The sequence below is a fragment of the Antechinus flavipes genome, chromosome 1 (assembly GCF_016432865.1).
Source record: "Antechinus flavipes isolate AdamAnt ecotype Samford, QLD, Australia chromosome 1, AdamAnt_v2, whole genome shotgun sequence".
NCBI lineage: Eukaryota > Metazoa > Chordata > Mammalia > Dasyuromorphia > Dasyuridae > Antechinus > Antechinus flavipes.
The window spans coordinates 302,891,988-302,911,027 of record NC_067398.1 but is presented as its reverse complement, the minus strand read 5'-3'; positions in this window follow the sequence as shown (position 1 = coordinate 302,911,027).

Below are 19,040 nucleotides of genomic sequence, written 5' to 3'. Positions count from 1 at the left end.
GAGTACCAGGTTAATCCAATATACCGAATAGCATGGCTACCACATCCACAACAAATAGGTAATATATATATCCCCCCCCCTCCCCAAGGCAATTGGAGTTAAGTTACTTGCCCAGGGTCATGCAACCAAGAAGTATTAAGTGTCTGAAGCCACATTTGAACTCAGGTCCTCCTGACTTCAGGGCTGGTGCTCTATACAGTACGCTAACCAGTTGCCCCTAGGCAATATATTTTAAATGAATTAGAATGTAATAAAACTGAGACTTTAATAGCTCAATAAAATTCATGAAATCATTGGTAGAGGTACTCCTTTCCATCAGTATAGAACAGACTTATCTATGTCCCCTCACCTTGTGTTATTTCTATGCATGATTTCTTATAAGTGCTGTGAATAAATGAATATTTATTATATGTATATATAATAAATGAATAAATGTTCATTATTTTAGAGGCTTTCCTAATCTTTGAGTACTGATGCAATACTCAAGCTTTGCACTAGCTATCTTTCCTCCCTATATCACCAATACAATTCTTTATTTTCATCTTTTATATCATTGTTAATATCCATTTCTTGAACAAAGATTAATTTTGAAAGTATTTTTTTTTTACTATTTTGTAGCTTACTTGTACTACACACATCTCTTCATTGCTCTTTGCAGCACAATAATTGTTTTTATTTTTTATTGCTTAGAGATTATGGCATTCTAGTATCCATAGCCATATAGTCAACACTAAAAAAGTAATGGCATTAAAATGATGGGCATTTGTGGTGAGGATATCAGCATAAGATCATTTAAGACACTGAGAAGCTTCTCACATGGCATCTATCCCACTTTTTTTCCTTCTAATCAATTTTGGTTTCTGCCTAGGTATGTGTACTGATGGATTTATTCATTGAACTGCTCACCCAATTGTGTGTCATAGTTTGGATGGTAGAAATGTTCATTCATTTGTTTTGTCATACGTGGGTTATTAGCAGCTTCTCTTCTGAGTGGCCATGAGTAATTTTATTTAAGAATTCATTCTGCAAATAGTTATTAAGTAGGGCCAAAATCCTCTATTAGAGTCTTCTACTGGTGCTTGACTATGGTAGAGAGGTAACCCTGGGTTTTCAAGGACCATTTCACTGGAAAGTGTATTCTGGTAGGTCTCACTAAATTGGAAGAAACAAGTCTATTAAGAATTATAAGGACTGGTTAGCTAAATTTCAAGAGACTGGTCATTAGAAAGTTGACCATTGCATAAGAAAATTGAAGACTATATATTTAGACAAAAAAATGAAATTTGTCTCAATAAAGGGTTTATCTATCCCAAGAAAATGTGAATCTTTTAAGTTGTAAAGTATTTGAGTTGCATACATATTTTACAGGAGCGACTCAGGTTTTTTCAGTGTCCTGAGAGTTATTATTAAGCTGCAGCATCTTTCTCAGTCTAATAAATGCTTATCTTCAGAATAAGCAGAAGTATTTAACTTAAATACTTCTACCTGGAATTCAAGACCCTCAGAATAAAGATTCTGACCTTATCCTATCCCATCTTATTTCATATTACTTCCCAATATGAAACAATCAGATTAGTCATTTTCATCATTTCTAATACATAAGATTATAGATCTAAAGCTGTGAAAGCCAAGAAGCCATCTGGCCCAACTCCTTCATTTTACAGATGAGCTGAAGCATGGAGAGGTTTGAGATCATTTCCTCTGATTTTTTTCATTTATACCACACCAAGACCATGCAATTATTACATGACATGATAATTATAAATGCTATATCTTTATTCATGTGGCTACTGAGACTTAATGACCACCTGCTTGTACTCTATATGAACAATTCCCATCTATTCTTTAAGGCTTAATTCAAGTTTTCATTTTCTATGTCTCCTGGTCTCCCCAGCCATACTTATTTGTTTTCTGGACTTCTATGACACTGAACCATTCATTTGCAACTTCTGGACTTAAGCTCTCAGTGATGTAGATGGTTGACTTTCCAATGATATCGATTTTTTAGTTTTCTAATGCTGTAGGTAATTCCTCAATAGTATCGATGATTCTCCATTGATTCTCCAAAGAGGAATGCAGATTAATTCCTCTTAAGAATGCAGATAAACTATTCTGCAAGTTAGAGAGTTAATAACCCTCTTTGCCTCAGTTTCTTCATCTGTAAAATGAGCTGAAGAAGGAAATGACAAACCATTCCAGTATCTTTGCTAAGAAAATTCTAAATGGGGTCACAAAGAATTGTACACAACTGAAAGGACTGAACAACAACAGAGGCTTTCAAAAAACTTTCCTAGAGTCATGGGATACTATATGTCAGAGGTGGGAACTGAACCCAGATTTTTCCAACTCCAGGGCAGGCTCTCTATCCATTATTCTAAATTGATTCTCTATGTTGTATTGTAGATAAGCAGCTAAATAGTTCATTGAATTGAGTTCTGGATTTCAAATCGTGAAAATCAAATTCTGCCTCAGGGATTTAGTAACTAATTCTTTATAGCTAAGTCTCTGTAAACCTTAACTTCCTCATCTATAGAATGGGGATAATAATAGCACTTACTTCTGCAAGAATAAAATGAGAAAATATATGTAAAGGGCTTTGCAAATCTTAAAGTTCTATATCAATGCTATATATTATTGCTAATTATCTTTTCATGTAGATGTCTTTTACCAATTAATTTATAAGTTCTTTCACAGGGCCGGACAGCTTTCAAGAACAGAAGCAAATCTTGGAATAGGAGACTTGCATTATAAATCTTCTTTCATTACTTATTAGTGTGGGCCAGACATAACCTCTAGGAGTCTCACTTTCCTCATTTACAATATGGGAATAAGATTAATTTCACTACTTATCTTAAAGGGTTGTTCTAAATCTTGGTAAATCATAAAGTCCTATAGAAACAGGAATAGTTATTATTGGAACCAAGCTTTGTACAAAATAGAAGCTTGATATATATATATCATTAATAAGGGCAAGCCTTTAATGAACAATTATTAAATGCCTTCTGAATGACAGATTGCTGTAGTTCTTAATTAGTTGACCTGATTCCTAATTTTTTTTTTGCACTGAGCACTTATATTCTGAAAGTCAAAGAAATATGTTTCCTAACTTGGAAGACCCTTTAAGAGCATGCTATGTAAGAAAAGTCACCAGACAAGAAAACATATTTGAAATAATGTGATCAGACAAGTCCACTACTTTGCCCATAGTAGGTTCTTACTGAATTAAATTGAATTAGCAACATTTGTCCAAGGAAGCCCTGACTCCTGGATTTTCCTAAATTATGAGATGACTAGCTACTTTGGAAGTCCTATACTATGTGTTGTTCATTCATTCAAGAAATATATAGAGGAGCAGTGAAAAGACATTGAATTTGAATTCAATGGACATTACCTGCAATCATAGTTTGCTGCCACTTACAACAAGTATCTTAGAGATCTTAGGGGATCTTAGAGAACTGACTTAACCTCTCTGTACCCCAGTTTATTCATTAGTAAAATGAGAGAATTGTGTTAGATTTTCTCTAAAGAGGTCAGAGAAGGTGGCTGGATAGGGTGCTTGGTCTGGAGTCAGGAAGACCTGAATTCAAACGTGACCTCGGACACTAGCTATGTGACCTTGAGCAAGTCACTTAATTCTGTTTGCCTCAGTTTCCTCATCTGTCAAATGAACTGGAGAAGGAAATGGCAAACCTCTCCAGTGTCTTTGCTAAAAAAACAAAAAACAAAAAACACAACAACCTAAATGGAGTCATGAAGAATCAGATATGATTGAAAACAATTAAGTATCAACAGCAACATTAACAAGAAGTCCTTTCTAGCTAAATTTGGTGATTCAACGATTCTATTAGCACCCGCTATGGCAAACATTTGTAAAACACAGTACCATGTGGGGAATGCAAGGAAGTCTGAGACAATCCCTGTTTCCACAGCTTGCAGTTTGGCTGGAGATATAGGACACACAAACTTGAACAGTAAATGACAACAATGTACAAGTGCCAAATGACATGGCAAATACCTTACGCTTTGGGAGGAATGAGAAAACACTATGTATGCCCAGTCAGGAATTCTTCACAGAGCAAGTGAGACTTAATCTGGGCCTTGAAGAATGTGGGAATGCAGCTAAATTGTATCTGTTAATGATCAGAGGCAGGAATCTAAGTGGACATGTGGTACAAGTGCTGGAATTAGAAAGAGTTGAGTTCAAATTCTGCCTTAGGCACTTAACAACTATGTAACCTTAACTTCTAAAGCCCTCATGGTCCTCGTCTATAATATGAAGGAATTAGGCAAAATGGTTGTTAAGAGCTCTCTCAGCTCTAAAATGTTGAGTTTAAATATGGGGAATAGTGAGTAGAATAGTTGGCGTAGAGGATAGAACACAGGGATAAGTTTGGAAAGGTAAGTTTGGGCCAGATTGAAGGCCAGGAAACAGATTTGAATTTTTACTGCCCAGCAATGTGGATCTGCTATTGAAGGTTTTTGAATGGGGGAGATGACAGGATGCAGGGGATTTTAACAAGATTAATTTTTTTTCTTCACTATTGCCTTGGGTTTGCTTTGTGCAGTAGTTAAATATCCCCAAATCCTGGTCCAGATGGAGGATTGCTGCTGTCTGGCAACAGAAGCACATAGTCAATGCCACTGCCCAGATTTTCTGTGAATTCTGTATTAATGCTAACATCCTCCAAGGAGGAACTCTGTACAAGTTGAATTCTATAACTTCAGCACTGGGCCAGGTAACAATGATGACTAAAATTGTTAGGTCTATGGCTGCTAGGTGGGAATAGGTTACTGACATGTCCTTTCCCCAAATTTGTCTAATACCTTAAAATAGAGCAAAGGTCTTAAAGGGAAATAGTGGATTACACATAGTAGGTGTGTGTTAATATGTAATAAATGTGTCAGATTTGTTTAAACTACCAAGAAAAGCAAATGATTGCTTCCCACCCTTTTCTTCATAATAAACTGAGAAAAGCAGACTCTTTCAGAGGACACTTTAGTTTACTTAGCAGTCATTAAATCTTTCAGAATTTTAATATTCTCATCTGTTAAAGGAAGATAACAGCATCCATTGTACTTGATTCACAAGAGTTGCTTTTAGGAATGAGTGAGATCACAAAGTCATAGAATGTCACACAATGTCAGAAAGGGAATTAGAACCTGTCCTTGAACATGAATGCCTTTATAATCTCCTGAAGGTCATTTAGCTTTTGTTTCAAGGCTTCCAGTTAGGGAAAGGCTACTATCAATGAATCAATCAATAAATATTAATGGTTTGATAAGGGAAGACAGAGTACACTGGTCTCATTACCAATTTAGTCCTGTTCACTTTGACACCCTAGAACTTTCCCTTCACAATGAACTTTCCAGTTCCTTCTATTTATTTTTTGACTCTTTCCTTTCTTGACTCTACATCCTCCTCATTTATTATTTATCATTTCCTTTTCTGTCCTTCAATTCCTACTTTATTCATCCCCATTATTTTCTTCCCCCACCTTCTTCCACTTCTTTTTCCATCTCTACTCCCTTTCCATGTTTTTAACTTCCTTCCTCTTACCCTTTCTTTTTTTTTTTTTTTTCCTGTTCAACACCTACTTCTATCCTCTTACACAGACCACTTCTTGGATGGCTACCAAGGCTTGGGGTTCTCAGGTCAGTGTAAGTCTTAGATACTGTGAAATTGGGCACAGAGGTTTTTCAAGTTGGTCTATGGTCTCACTGATATGAAAGGTACTTCTATTATGGCAAACCTTCCTTTGGTTGTATAGTTCTTATTCATGATCTTCCAAAATTGTCCATAGATAATCTATCTAATTAAATATGCTAGAGATTTTCATCTAGGTCTCTTAATCAGTCAGTACCAAAGAACATTTATTAGGTGCCTTCTATTTGTCAGGTATTGTGCTAATGATGAGGATACAAATACAAATAAAAATAAAGATAACCCCGCCCTCGAGGAGTTTAAAATTGAATGGGGGAAGACAATATACAAAAGCTGAAAAGGTAGGGATAATTTTAAATATTAATTTTCATAGATAACAGGATAACTCTAGGGCTTCATATATTATTCTATGTTCTTGAAATAAGTCTGGATGAATATTTTTTCTCACACATTTTCTATGCGTTTAGCCCCAAACTCAAAGCTTGCAAGAGACATAGAAAAATCTAGAAATTCCCTTCTTTGCAGAAGTGAAGGACTCTGGGCATGGAATTTTGAGTGGACTTTCAAAGGTATTGTAAAGATCAAATGGAATAATATATGGGAAGAATATGTAAACTCTAAATCACTATATATACATTTTTGGTTATTATTATTTTACACTGATTTTCAGGTTCAGTTAATATGTTACTTAGCTTTGCTTAGTTGCTTTTTTCTTTTTCTTATTCTTTGTTATACTGATGCTGTGCATATAAGGAAATGGCAGTAACCTATTCCTACTTAGCATCCACACTACTGACACTTTCAGACATCATTGTTCAATGCAGAGGTTGTAAGACAGGATACATTCATAGTTGCTTTTATATAGAATGTTAACATTGACATAAAGCTTGTGGAAAATTAAGTACAGACACCAAGAACTAGGAGGTGAGATATGCTTAGAAACAAAGGTGAAATAAAAACCAAATATATCAATAAACATTTTAAAGGCTTTCTAAAGAGAGGTGCATTGTTGAAAACACAGGATATTGTTTTGCATTTATAATGTATAAAGCATTGGGCTAGAGAATGGGAGAAAATTTAAAGTTTAAATAATAAACTGTTTCAGTTCTCATATACCTTATAGTCTACTTGAGGAATATGATTCACATAGATTACAATAATAATTAAACAACCAGAAGATCATATGAGAGATTTTCGAAGCAGAATGTTCTCTGAAGTATGATAGAAAAAGTTACTATTGAGAGGAAGAACTAAAGGAAGAATGGCTTCATGGAGGAAATGGTAATTCAGTTGGGCTCTAAGGGGCAGGTAGGAATTTAACAGGTGAAGATGGGGAAGAAGGATTTTCTAGTCATGGAAAATAGTGTATACAAAATAGACAGTATATATTGGATGTGTTCTGGGGATAGAAAATAGTCTAGTTTTATGAAAGGAAAAGTATGAAATAAGATGATAATTCAGGGTGTCATTAAATCATGGAAGGCATTGAAGACCAGGCAAAGAAATTTAAGCTTTAGCCAATAAGTAATAGGGAGCTATTAAAGCTTTTTGAGCAGAGGAGTGATGTGAATTAGATCTATGAATAAATGAAATTAACCTGGAAGTGACCCAGAAGAATGGATTGAAGAACTGAGACAGCATAGAGGAGGCCAGAAAATCTGTTAGAAGACTATTTTGGCAGTTCAGGCAGATGTTAAAGAAAACTTGTACTGGGGGTGACAACAGGAAAGGAGAAGAAATGGGTATAATATTGAATAGGTGGAATCTCTAGGACTTAGCAAGGGATATATCAGGAAGAATTATTTTGACTAACTCCATTGCCTCTCCTACTGCTGAGGAGTGTTGCCTCTTCATAGAGCTTTAATATGGTTGGAGCTTCAAAGAAATAATTGATTTAGCTTCTGTCTTCACATATGTAAAGCATTTACCCCATACTGCAGATAAGAAAACTGAGGTTGAGATATTAAATTGACTCAGATTCAGAATCTTATAGTTGGAAGGGACCCTCTTGATCATCTAGTACATCTGGCCAAAAGTTCTCTTTAATTATATATTTGGCATGTAGGCATCCAGCTCACTTGAGAACTTCTAGAGAGAAGAGAAAAAGCTTTGATGAAGCTCTTGCTATATGTCAGCCCCTATGCTAAACACTTTACCTAATTTACTTTATCTAATTTGATCCTTACAATAGCCTTGTGAAGTATGTGCTATTATCATGCCCCCTTTGTATACGAGCAACCTAAATTAAGTAGTAATTCATTGACTTGCTCAGGGTAACATTTCCTGTCCATCAATGGGGTCAGATTTGAATCCAGGATTTCTAGATAGCTCTAATTATTCGAAAGTAAAATACCCTTACTACTAAATCTGCATATTCCCCTTTGCAACTTCTACCCATTGCTCCTCTTGTTGAATCAAGTAGATGATGTCTATAATATGTTTTATAAACCTTAAAGTGCTATATAAATGTGGATTAATGTTATATTATTATTCTACTCCTCTTTGGAGTAAAAAAAAATTGAATTTATCCTTTAAGTGACAGTCCTTCAAATACTTAAAGGTATCCATTATCTTCCCTAAATCCTCTCTTCTTCAGGCTAAACTTTCCTGTTTACTTCAACTCATTTTTAAATGATAGTGACTTGCCCAATATCTCAGGTTAATGAAGAGCTAGAACTACAACTTGAATCTCCTGACTTAAAGTCCAGTGTCACTATTTCCCACGGAAGGGAATCTTCCGTATTTCTTGAGCTAGATATACTTCAAGATTACCTCTCCCTCCTATTGACCTTTAGAGCCAAGTCTTATGTCCCCCCTTTTTTTGCAGTCCAGACATGAAAGATGAGTGGCTGGCAATGCACCACCTACTCTTCTGCAGTGCCCTTGAAGACCAGGAAGCTATTTCTCTGCTGGTTCTATCAGTGTTAATAAGAAAAATGATCCCATGGAGATTTTGTAATAACATTATCAAGAGAGTTCTGGACCCAAGAAACAGAAAGTTTTTTAAAAATGAAGATTTTTTTAGCTGATGCTGGAGCAGAAGTCTACTAAGACATGCTTTTGGTCTTTAATTTCTACATAATCTAAATTTAAGGTTAAATTTCTCTCTCTCAATCTCTCTCTCTCAACCTCTCTCTCTCTCTCTCTCTCTCTCTCTCTCTCTCTCTCTCTCTCTCTCTCTTTTTATGTGTATATGCATTAGAAGGGGACAAGATCAATCATCCCATCATTAAGATGACTGGTCTCGTTGGGCTACATCAATTAGACAATGAAATAACTAACAAAATTTATTAAATGTCTATTATATTCTAGACACTGTGTGAGATGCTTTACATATTTAAAAATAGTCCTGGTCCTTCTGACAGGGGAGATTTGACATATATTTCTCTAGATATCTAAATCTATTTATAAACACACATATAACATATATAAAACACTAAAAATCAGTATGAGGTGATTTTGAGTGTGAAAGAAACGCTAATAACTGGATGGGAATCAGGAATAGAAGGTGGTACTTCATCTGAGTGAATTGGTTTCCCAGATAATATGTTCCCATGAGAAGTTACCTTAAATCTACTCTGCCCTTCAGAGGCATTGTAAGCAAAGACCCTGCCTCCTGTCTCAGTTTAGTCATCCTGGTATGCACACATAATGAGAGAGGAGAAAGTGGGGTTGATGACCCATTCCCAGTTCAGGTTGGATTAGCACAGACCCAGATAGACTGCTGAATCCTCAGGGGAAGTTGGTTATTTGTCTCTTAGATTGGCTTGGAGAAGGATCTAGTGCCTTTGACCTAATTATTCTTATGTCAAAGCTTCCAGATCCAGGATGATAACATGACAAAGGTATTTGATTGAAAAAGAAAAACAAAATCCTAGTTTCAGGAAAGAAGAATGTGAATGGCCAGTGTGTGAAAAATGTGGCTCTCATGATTCCTAACATCTGATTGGTCTGCAGCTTTAAACCACCTTCCTACACTGAGTTTTATAAATTGTTTTTGTCTTCTGTGATTGAACCAATATTCACCAGGCCTCCCCCTTTTCCCCTATAGCAGGGATTCAACAAGGATTATTGCTGTTCAGTCATTTTTGACTCTTTATGAACTCATCTGGGGTTTTCTTGACAAAGATATTGGAGTGATTTGCCATTTCCTTCTCCACTTAATTTTTACATTTGAGGAAACTGAGGCAAACAGGGTTAAATGACTTGTTCAAGGTTACACAGATAGTAAGTGTCTGAGGCCAAATTTTAATTCAGGAAGAGGTGTCTTCTGGACTCTAGATCTGGCACTCTATTCACTGTGCCATATAGTTGCTCCTCAAAAGAGATTACTTTCCCCTAAAAAAGTGATAAAATTATTTCTGGATTTTGATAGATCTCTGCCTCACTTAATGTTGTTTCCTAGACATTTTATGGCATAACAAGTCCCAACCACATGGAGAAGAAACTAGCTGAACTGGTAGATATCTGAAGACCACATAGCACTCAATATTCTGATATTTTCAATTTGGAAGCTGCAAGATGGGCTGTGCATCAATAGTAGCTAAGTGTCATTATATTCTTATGGCATATCTTTGCTATTCAGGATGTCCTAAAAGTTGTTGGGCAGTTTTAAACTATTATAGCAATAATTTTACTTAATTTTCATTAATTCATTTTTTATTTAATATTTTAAGCTATTATAACTGTAATAGCTTAAAACTTTGCTAAGACTTCTGGGACACCGTATTTTAGGACAAAGTAAACTTTGTTTAGTTAATTCTTTAATGATTGATGACTTATTTCATGGCAAATAACCTTTTTCATCTAAAAATCAAACTTATAGTAAGCCCCTAACATCTCTCACAATGATTGTTTTTCAAGCAAAGTCTGGAGCAGTCAAATCATTAAATGTAGAAAATAACAAAAAAAAAAGAGAGCCATGGATGTGACAAAGAGACATTTAAAAAGGAGGGGAGGAGGCTCAGGGTTTCTATCCAATTCAGGGGGCAGAGAGCTAGCCAGTATTTGGTCCAATGGTGAACTTCTGTGTTCTTTCTCATTTTGGGTAACTGGTCTATTTGTATCTTGCCATTCCAACATACACAAATGAAATCAGTGGCAGAATCACTGAAGTCCCAAATTAGAATGGTCAAAAAACATTTAGTACAACTCATACCTGAATAAAAAGCCTAGCTAGGGTGATCATTTGGGTGGTCATTTGACCTTCTATTGAAGACCACATTCTATTGAATTCCACAAGGGATTTCTTCCTGGTTTCTGAGGAATTCCATCATACTATTTATGGAGATTTTTTCTTATACTAAGTTGAAATTATCATCTTTACTGCTTCTAACTATTGTTCTTAGTTCTGCCCTTGGGTACCAAACAGAACAAATCTGATCTTTCTTCCACATGAAAACTCTTCAAATTCTTTAAGACAGTTATTATGTTTCCCTTAAGTCTTCTCTGGGCTAAACATCCTATTTAGTCTCTGGAGATGCTTCCAATTCTAAAACTATGGTCTCATGATCCTTCAACCTACTCATGCACATAATGTACTTGAAGCCCATTGCCATCTTGCTTGTCTTTCTTTTGGCAATTTATTAGCATGCTTACTAAAATGGGGTTCCTAGATCAGGGCACAATGTGTTTTAAACAGGACAGAATGCAGTAAGACCCTGCATTCTTGAATACTATGACATTCTGTATGTAGCCTAAAATTTAATCAGCTCTCTTTTCATACTGCTGATGTATGCTGAGCTCATGATCTACTATATGCCGTAGGTCTTTTTCAGATGAACAACTTTGTGGCATTCCCCATCTTGTTCTTCTCAGGTCTATTGCAAGTGACATAAAAGATGTCATGACGGATATGTGCAATCAGAAATGGAGATGGGACAGTCATATAGTCATAGCAAGGTAAAACAGATGGATGGCTTTAGCATATTGTAATGCCAAAAATATTAAAAGACTTAGAGGGGGACTTCCAGGACATAGATTTTGTGTGTGTGGTATTAGTTATGAAAGGACATCATCAATAAACACATGGATGAAAATGCCTACATGAATAATAACCTTCCATGATAGAGAATAACTTATACCAAGGAGATGAACTTTATATTGAAGGAACCTATAAGTAGGGTTTTTGGAGCAATAGATGCTTCCTCTGACCTGGGTCACTTACCTCCTATGGAACATCCAAGAAATTTATGAATTTTTGTAAAATATCCAACATATTAAAAAGTTTTTGTGTATTGTGGGGAGAGGAAGGAGGAGAAATTGAATGTAACATGGCAAGTTAGATGCAAAGGAATGGGGGGATAGGAGGCAAAAGTTAGGGAAAAGAACAAAAAACTAGATATCAGAGAACTTGATGAATTAGAAATGAAGAAGGTCATGTGCTCAGAGGAATTATTGGTGGGGAAGGTTAAGAATTAGGGAGAGGGACTGAGAAGTTAGGAGTAGGAAAAGAGGTTGGGGAAAATGAAGCTTTAACGTGAGGGAAAATAGGTGAGAGAGTTAAGGAATAGCTTATCCATTGTTAATTCCTATAGCCTGCTGTACTCTAACTTTCTAGGAGAGAATCAACAAACAAATTAACAGTAGAATACAAAATGGCATTTAAATGACAAGAGCACCGAATTCAAAGGCAAAAGGTCTAGGTTCAAATCTCAGCTTTTATATTTACTAGAATGGGAAAATAGTAACATTGGGTAAGTTGCTTTACCTTAATTTCCTTATTTGTAAAAAAGAGGAGGCTGATCTAGATCAGGGGTTCTCATCTTTTTATTTGTTTGTTTGTTTGTTTCGGTGACCTCTTTTAGTACTTTGATGAACTCTATGGATTCCTTTTTAGGATAATGGCTTGTTACCCACATTTATAATTGAAAGGAATTCTAAATTTCAGTTAAAGGTTAGTGAAAATAAAGATGTATTTTCCTCATCCCAAATTCACAAACCCCTTTAAATTAGGGACACAATTCTTGTTCTCCTAGAGTTTAGCTGGAGAAATAGACTTCCAAGGATATAGTTAGTTGGAAACTTTCTCCCTACTAATCTCCCTCCAAAAAGGAAGTACTACCATGAGATTTCAAGTAAAGTCTGGGCCAAAGAGAGAGGAAATGTGAAGGAAGGTCAGAGTTAGAAGCCTTGGTTACAGATGCATCTCTGATGATAACCACAATTCAGCATAATCCTTCTAATGGAGAATGGAGCCCATCATGACAGTTTAACCAGAGCTAATAGCTGTGAGCCAGACTCTTTATTACCCAGATCAGTGATAGGGAAAGAATGAGACATAAATAATATCATCTATTGAGAGCTGTTAAGAAACATACTTAATCACCTCCTGACCACAAGCTATGATGATGTTTTTGAACTAAGGGGAAAAAAAATCATTAGATAAGGTCATAAGAGATTTACTGCCCAAGGCCCAGCACAACAAACTAGGTCATCTTTACTATATAGCAGACACTCAGCAACCTTGCTGTTCCAATGATTTCCAACAAAGTGGTATTAAATTTGCATTAGGGCATATCCTAAAAGCAACAACTTGAGAATGGATTATTTACTGTAAGCTATTTAATAAAAATTGCATGTTAACCACCCAGGGGTTAGAATGCCAATAACAGTTTGATATTGGGGAATCATGGGGGGGGATGACAACGTGAAAAGTCATGAACTTGGAATTATAAGGACCTAGGTTAGAATACTGACTTTGCCCCTTAGAACTTTGGTATCCTTGGGTGAGTTGCTTCCTTGGTCTCAATTTCCTTATCTGTAAAATGAGGGGGTTGGATTAGATAATATCTTAAATCCTTTCTAGCACCAAATAAGTATAATGGGCTGAAGCTCTCATTGCACTGAGGTCCCAAGCACTTGAGGCTAATTAGCAATTGGACGATACTCTATTAATATATGGTTGGAGAAAGAATGGCTCTGCCCACTCTCTGTGCAAGTTTGATATGTTGTATAGGAGATTGTGTAGAGCATTTGGGGGGGGGGTGGAGTGTGAGAGCCAGAGGCACTGCTGGCCAGATTCTTGTCTCGATTGCTCTCACTTCCTATTGCCATTCCCCTTCACCTCTGCAAAAAATAAAGATCAAGGATTTTCTCTTATCCTGATTTTCTGACTCTGGTTGATTTTAATATACTCAGGGTGCTAAATGTGGTCATCACATCTAAGGTTCCTTCCTAACTTAAATTTATGATGACTGTTTCTTAAGTTAGCTGTGTGTGCTTGGCACCTAGGTGGTACACTAATCAAAGCATCAGGCCTGGAGTCAGGGAGGCTCAACTTTATGAGTTCAAATTTAGCCTCAGATATTTCTAGCTGTGTGACCCTGAGAAAGTCACTTAACCTCATTTGCCTCAGTTTCCTTACCTATAAAATGAGCTGAAGAAGGAAATGGCAAATTACTCTAGTATTCTTGCCAAGAAAGCCCCATAAGGAGTCACAAAGAATTGGACTCAACTGAAAAAGAATTCAACTCAACTCTAGAAAGCTATTGAAGCAGCTAAGAGGTCTAAATGGATAGAGTGCTGAGCCTGGATCCAGAAAGACTAAAATCTGGCCTCAGGCTCTTAACTAGCAGTTTTAGGAAGACTCCTTATTCTCTGTTTGCCTCAGTTTTCTCTACTGTGAAATAGGAATGATAATAGCTTTTACAATGAAGGGTTGTTATGAGGATCAAATGTGAATATATTTGTAAAGCACTTAGTGCAATATTTGGTATTTACTAAGTGGTGTATAAATGCTTATTCCCCTATTGAAGGAGACACAGTGGATAAAGGATGGACTTGGAAACTGAGTAGTCTTATTAAGACTTAATTATTAGTCTTAATATGCAGTGTGCAAGCTTGCATTCATCTTTACCACTAGCGTGCTCAAAGGTGCCTCTGACGTACAATTGCCACATTATCTCAAAATGGTATTATTCAACAGTCATCTTCAAAGCTCACAGGGCTCAGAGTCTTTGCATTCATTTTCTTTTTCATTTTTTAATTCTTAGATTCTCCCCTTTCTGTTCCTACATAGCTGAGCACTGCATTGCTGGGTCATCACTCAAGTTCTGCCCTCTGACCATGCGTGTTTCTGTCTGGTGTTCTTTTCTCCTCTCTTTCATCTGCTCTCTTGGTGATCTCATCAGTTTATATTAGTTCATGGATTTATCTCTGCAACTATGACTTCCATCTATCTTTATAAATCTAGCCTCCTAACTCTTCTTTGGGAGCTCAAGTTCCCAATACCAAGTACTTTTTGGACATTGATAGGCATTTCAATTTCAACACATACAAAAGAGGAGCCATATCTCTCCCCTTCTCCTTCCTCAAATCTCCTGTTAAATAAAATCTATGTTCCAGGCCAACTGTTCTATTATCTATTTCCTGATCTTGATATTCCATTTCCAGCCTTTGTGCCTTTGCCCAGGCTGCTGTTCTCCGTGCTTGGAATTAATTTTGTCCTTACCTCCTCTTCTTCAAGTATTTGGCTCCTTTCAAAGTTCAGCTCATATAATACTTCTATGAATTGTCTTTTCTGATCTTCTTGGTCATTGATGTTCTCTTCTTTCTCAAATAATCAACTCTATTTATTTGTTTACATATTATATTCCCCTAGTATAATATAAACTTCCTGAAAACAGGGGGCATTTTTTGTTTTGTCTTTATATTCCAGAACCTAGCATAGTGTTTTATATGTAATGGATGCTTAACATACACTTGTTAGATGGGATTAGAATGAATCTCAGAAATACTTCATGAAGGGTGATCACAGAGGTTGTACTCATTTAATGTAATCATTCCATTGGATTGGACAAAGACAACACAAATGAATGAAAAGCATTCATTATGCACGTATTGTACCAAGTGTTATGTTAAGGAATCCACATGCAAAAGTGAGGCATTTTCTATCCTCATGGAGCTTATGGGGTAGAAAACACATATAGGGAAAGAGTCACCTGAAAAGGCAATGGGTGATGATGGTTTGTTTGTAATTTTCAGAACAGGAGGTAGAAAGGGAGTAGGGGAGGTTATTCATATTTTCAGGGCAGAAAATAGGCAATGGGAAAATGAGAACATGTGGTTCTGAAAATGTTTAATTGAGTGAGTTACCTCTCTTGGGGCATGGATTTTGGTGGCCTAATTTGGAGGGTAAGATAATAGAAGATGACCACGTGAAAATGACAACCAGAAGACAGAAATGTAGGTCTCTGAAACAAAAGGAAATAGAATAATATAGAATGTCAAAGACTCATGGATGAAGAAAATCATCAAAAGATGTTGTTCATTCTTCATTCTGGAGGAGGATCAATGACATGAGGGCTATATCATGATTTGCAAGTGAGTTGGAATTAAGTGTGGAAGATATATGCAAAGTCATCAGCTCCACTCTCTCTTCCAGAGTCATCAGAGTCCAGTGGCAAGACAGGGTCAAGTTGACTGGCAAAGGCTTCCATCAAAAAATCGAGAAGTAGTTAGAAATCACTGCCTTTGGTAGATTTATACTTCGGAGTCATGTCTGTTAGAGAAAACTTGCTACATGAAGTTGACTCAGGTATCTGGCTATTCTCTTTTTATCTTCCTGGCATGTATCTCCACCTCCAACTCTGTCTCTCCTCCACTTTCTATCTTTTATTCTAGGAATAAACCATTGCTTCTGGAAAGGGATTGTTATTTGATTGCCTCTACTGATCTATTCTCCATCCCTGAAATTTTACTTTCAACAGATATCCCTCCCTTCTATAAATTGTCATGCTATATTAGAATGTTAACTGTTTGAGGATCATTTTTCTTTTATATTTTTATCCCTAGAGTTTAACCAAATGCTTGGCACATACTAAATTTCTTTATAATTTCATTTAATTTTTATTCATTGTGAGTTTTTGTTTTAGATTCATGAATGCTTCTTACCTGAGGTACATAAAATTTTTTTGAAAATAATTTTATAACTATTTCTTTTTGCAATATAAAATATATTGATATTTTAAAAAATATTGCTATAATTCCCCTCTCCCACAGAGCCATCCCATTTAACAAACAGAATTTTTTAAAAATAAAAAAAAGAAGGAAAAAAAATAAAAAAAAGAAGAGGAAGAGAAAAAAAAAGCTGATCAATACATTGAAAAAGAGAAAATATGTGTAATGTACAACATTTGCCTCTGTAAAGGGATGGGTAGAAAGTATCCTCTCATATCTTCTATTTAGCAACATACTTATTCTTTATAATTTTATAACTTTTCTTGGTACTTTTCTTGTTTACATTGTTGTAATCGTAAATGTTTTTCTTGATCTGCTTTCTTCACTGCAACAGTTCATGTAGCTGTTTCCATGTTTCTTTGTATTCATCACATTGCTCATTTTTTACAGTAGAGTATATAATTACATTCCTGTACCACAACTTATTTAGCTATTCTCCAATTAACGAGAATCAACTTTGTTCATAATAACTGTATTTTGATATAACTTTTTCCATAATATTATACACATTCTTCTATGCATTTAAAAACGTCAGTTTAAGAAAGTGTTCATAGACTTTACCAGACAGCCAAAGAAGCCCATGATGTTTAAAAAAAAAAAAGATTATGAATCACTAGATTAGAAGTAGCATCTATAAAAATGACCCTACGTTTTAAAACACAAGCTTTTCTTCAATGTTCTCAAAATAAGAAAAATATTCTGAACATGTTGAATAAAAGGAAGTGTTTTGTATGGATTAATATGGAGTTTGGATGGAATTTCTTGAGATTCTTATTTTCTGTTAATCATTGTGCCTTATTGCCTCACTTGTCCCCTCTATAAGAATTCAGCTCTGTTGTTAGTATTCTGACAACATCAGTCAGATGTTGTCCATTAGGATTTGCGTTTTGTGATCCTAAGACACAGAATATCTTTCCCACAGCCTGGAACCTGAACACTCCTCACAAACCCTGATAGCTTAGCACATCCCCTTTTTAGGAAACATAAAATCAAAGGAATAATTATTAAGAACAATACTAGGGGTGACCAGAAGGCTGGTGTCAACACCAGGAACTGGCAGTGCCAGAAATCAGAAAACCAGAATGTGAAATGGCAATACGGGATTGACTGGTTTTGGTTTTTTATAAAGATTTAAACTCAGAAGATCTGGGCCAAGGTATTGGCTCTGTTTGAGGCATTTAACTATGGGATTTACTATGACTGACATCATGAAAAGGTTTCTGGCTCCCAGTTCAGAAAAATCTAGTTTTAAATTCAGCCTCTGACTTGTTTGGCCAAATCATGGTCTCATTTTCCCCATTTGTAAAAAGGGATTTGGATAAATTAATTCAAGATTTATGATCCTATGACCATAGATATGTATGAATTTAAGCCAGTCATTTCTTTTACTTCTCTGGATTCTGTTTTCCTCACCTGTTAAATAAGGGAGTTGACCATAAGGTCTCTTCTATAAATGTTATACTGACATACCTCTGCAGTGCTCTGCATTGAGGGGAGGGTACTTGCCTATCCTTACATCCTAGGAATGAGGATAATTGCCAAGAGAACTGCTCAGAAAGCAAACATGCATACACACATATAACATAGAGATACATGTAAACACACATATTTTTGTCATTTAGTCATTTCAGATTCTTCATGATTTCATTTAGGGTTTACCTGACAAAGATACAGATGAGGAAACTGAGGCAAACAGTGTTAAGTGGCTTGACCAGGGTCATACAGATAATAAATATCTGAGACCAGATTTGAACTGTGGTTTTCTTGACCCTAAGCCTGGTATTCTATCCATTGCGTCACTCAACTACCCTATAGACACATATATTTATGCATGCATATATGTATATACACACATACATACATTTGTATGTATTGGCTTTACTCTGTATTAGTTTTATATTATATATATATACACATATATAATCATATACATACCTACATATATGTGCATATATTTCTATATATGTGTGTATATATATACACATGTGTGTATATGTAAATGTATATGAGTATATCTATTTACCTATCATCTATTTATTTGTCTATCTATTATCTATCTGTCTGCCTATCTCTCTATCATCTATCTATCCATCTATCTGCCTGCCTGCCTATCTATTTATGTCTGTCCATCTGTCTGTATGTACATTCATCCATCTATATATTTCTCTATTTATCTATCTATTCATCTGTCTGTCTGCCTATCCCCTCCTTCCCTCTCTCTCCCCCCTATCTACCTGCCTGTCTATCTATCTATCTGCCTGTCTATTTGTGTATCATCTATTTATCATCTATCTATCTTTCATTCCATCTATCTAGTCAGGGTCAATCATAGTTCTGATACTTTCATTCTTTCTCCTCTGGCCTAATCCTTTTTATTTTCTTTCAGAGCCAGAGGAAGCTGTCATCTTCCTCTACTGCT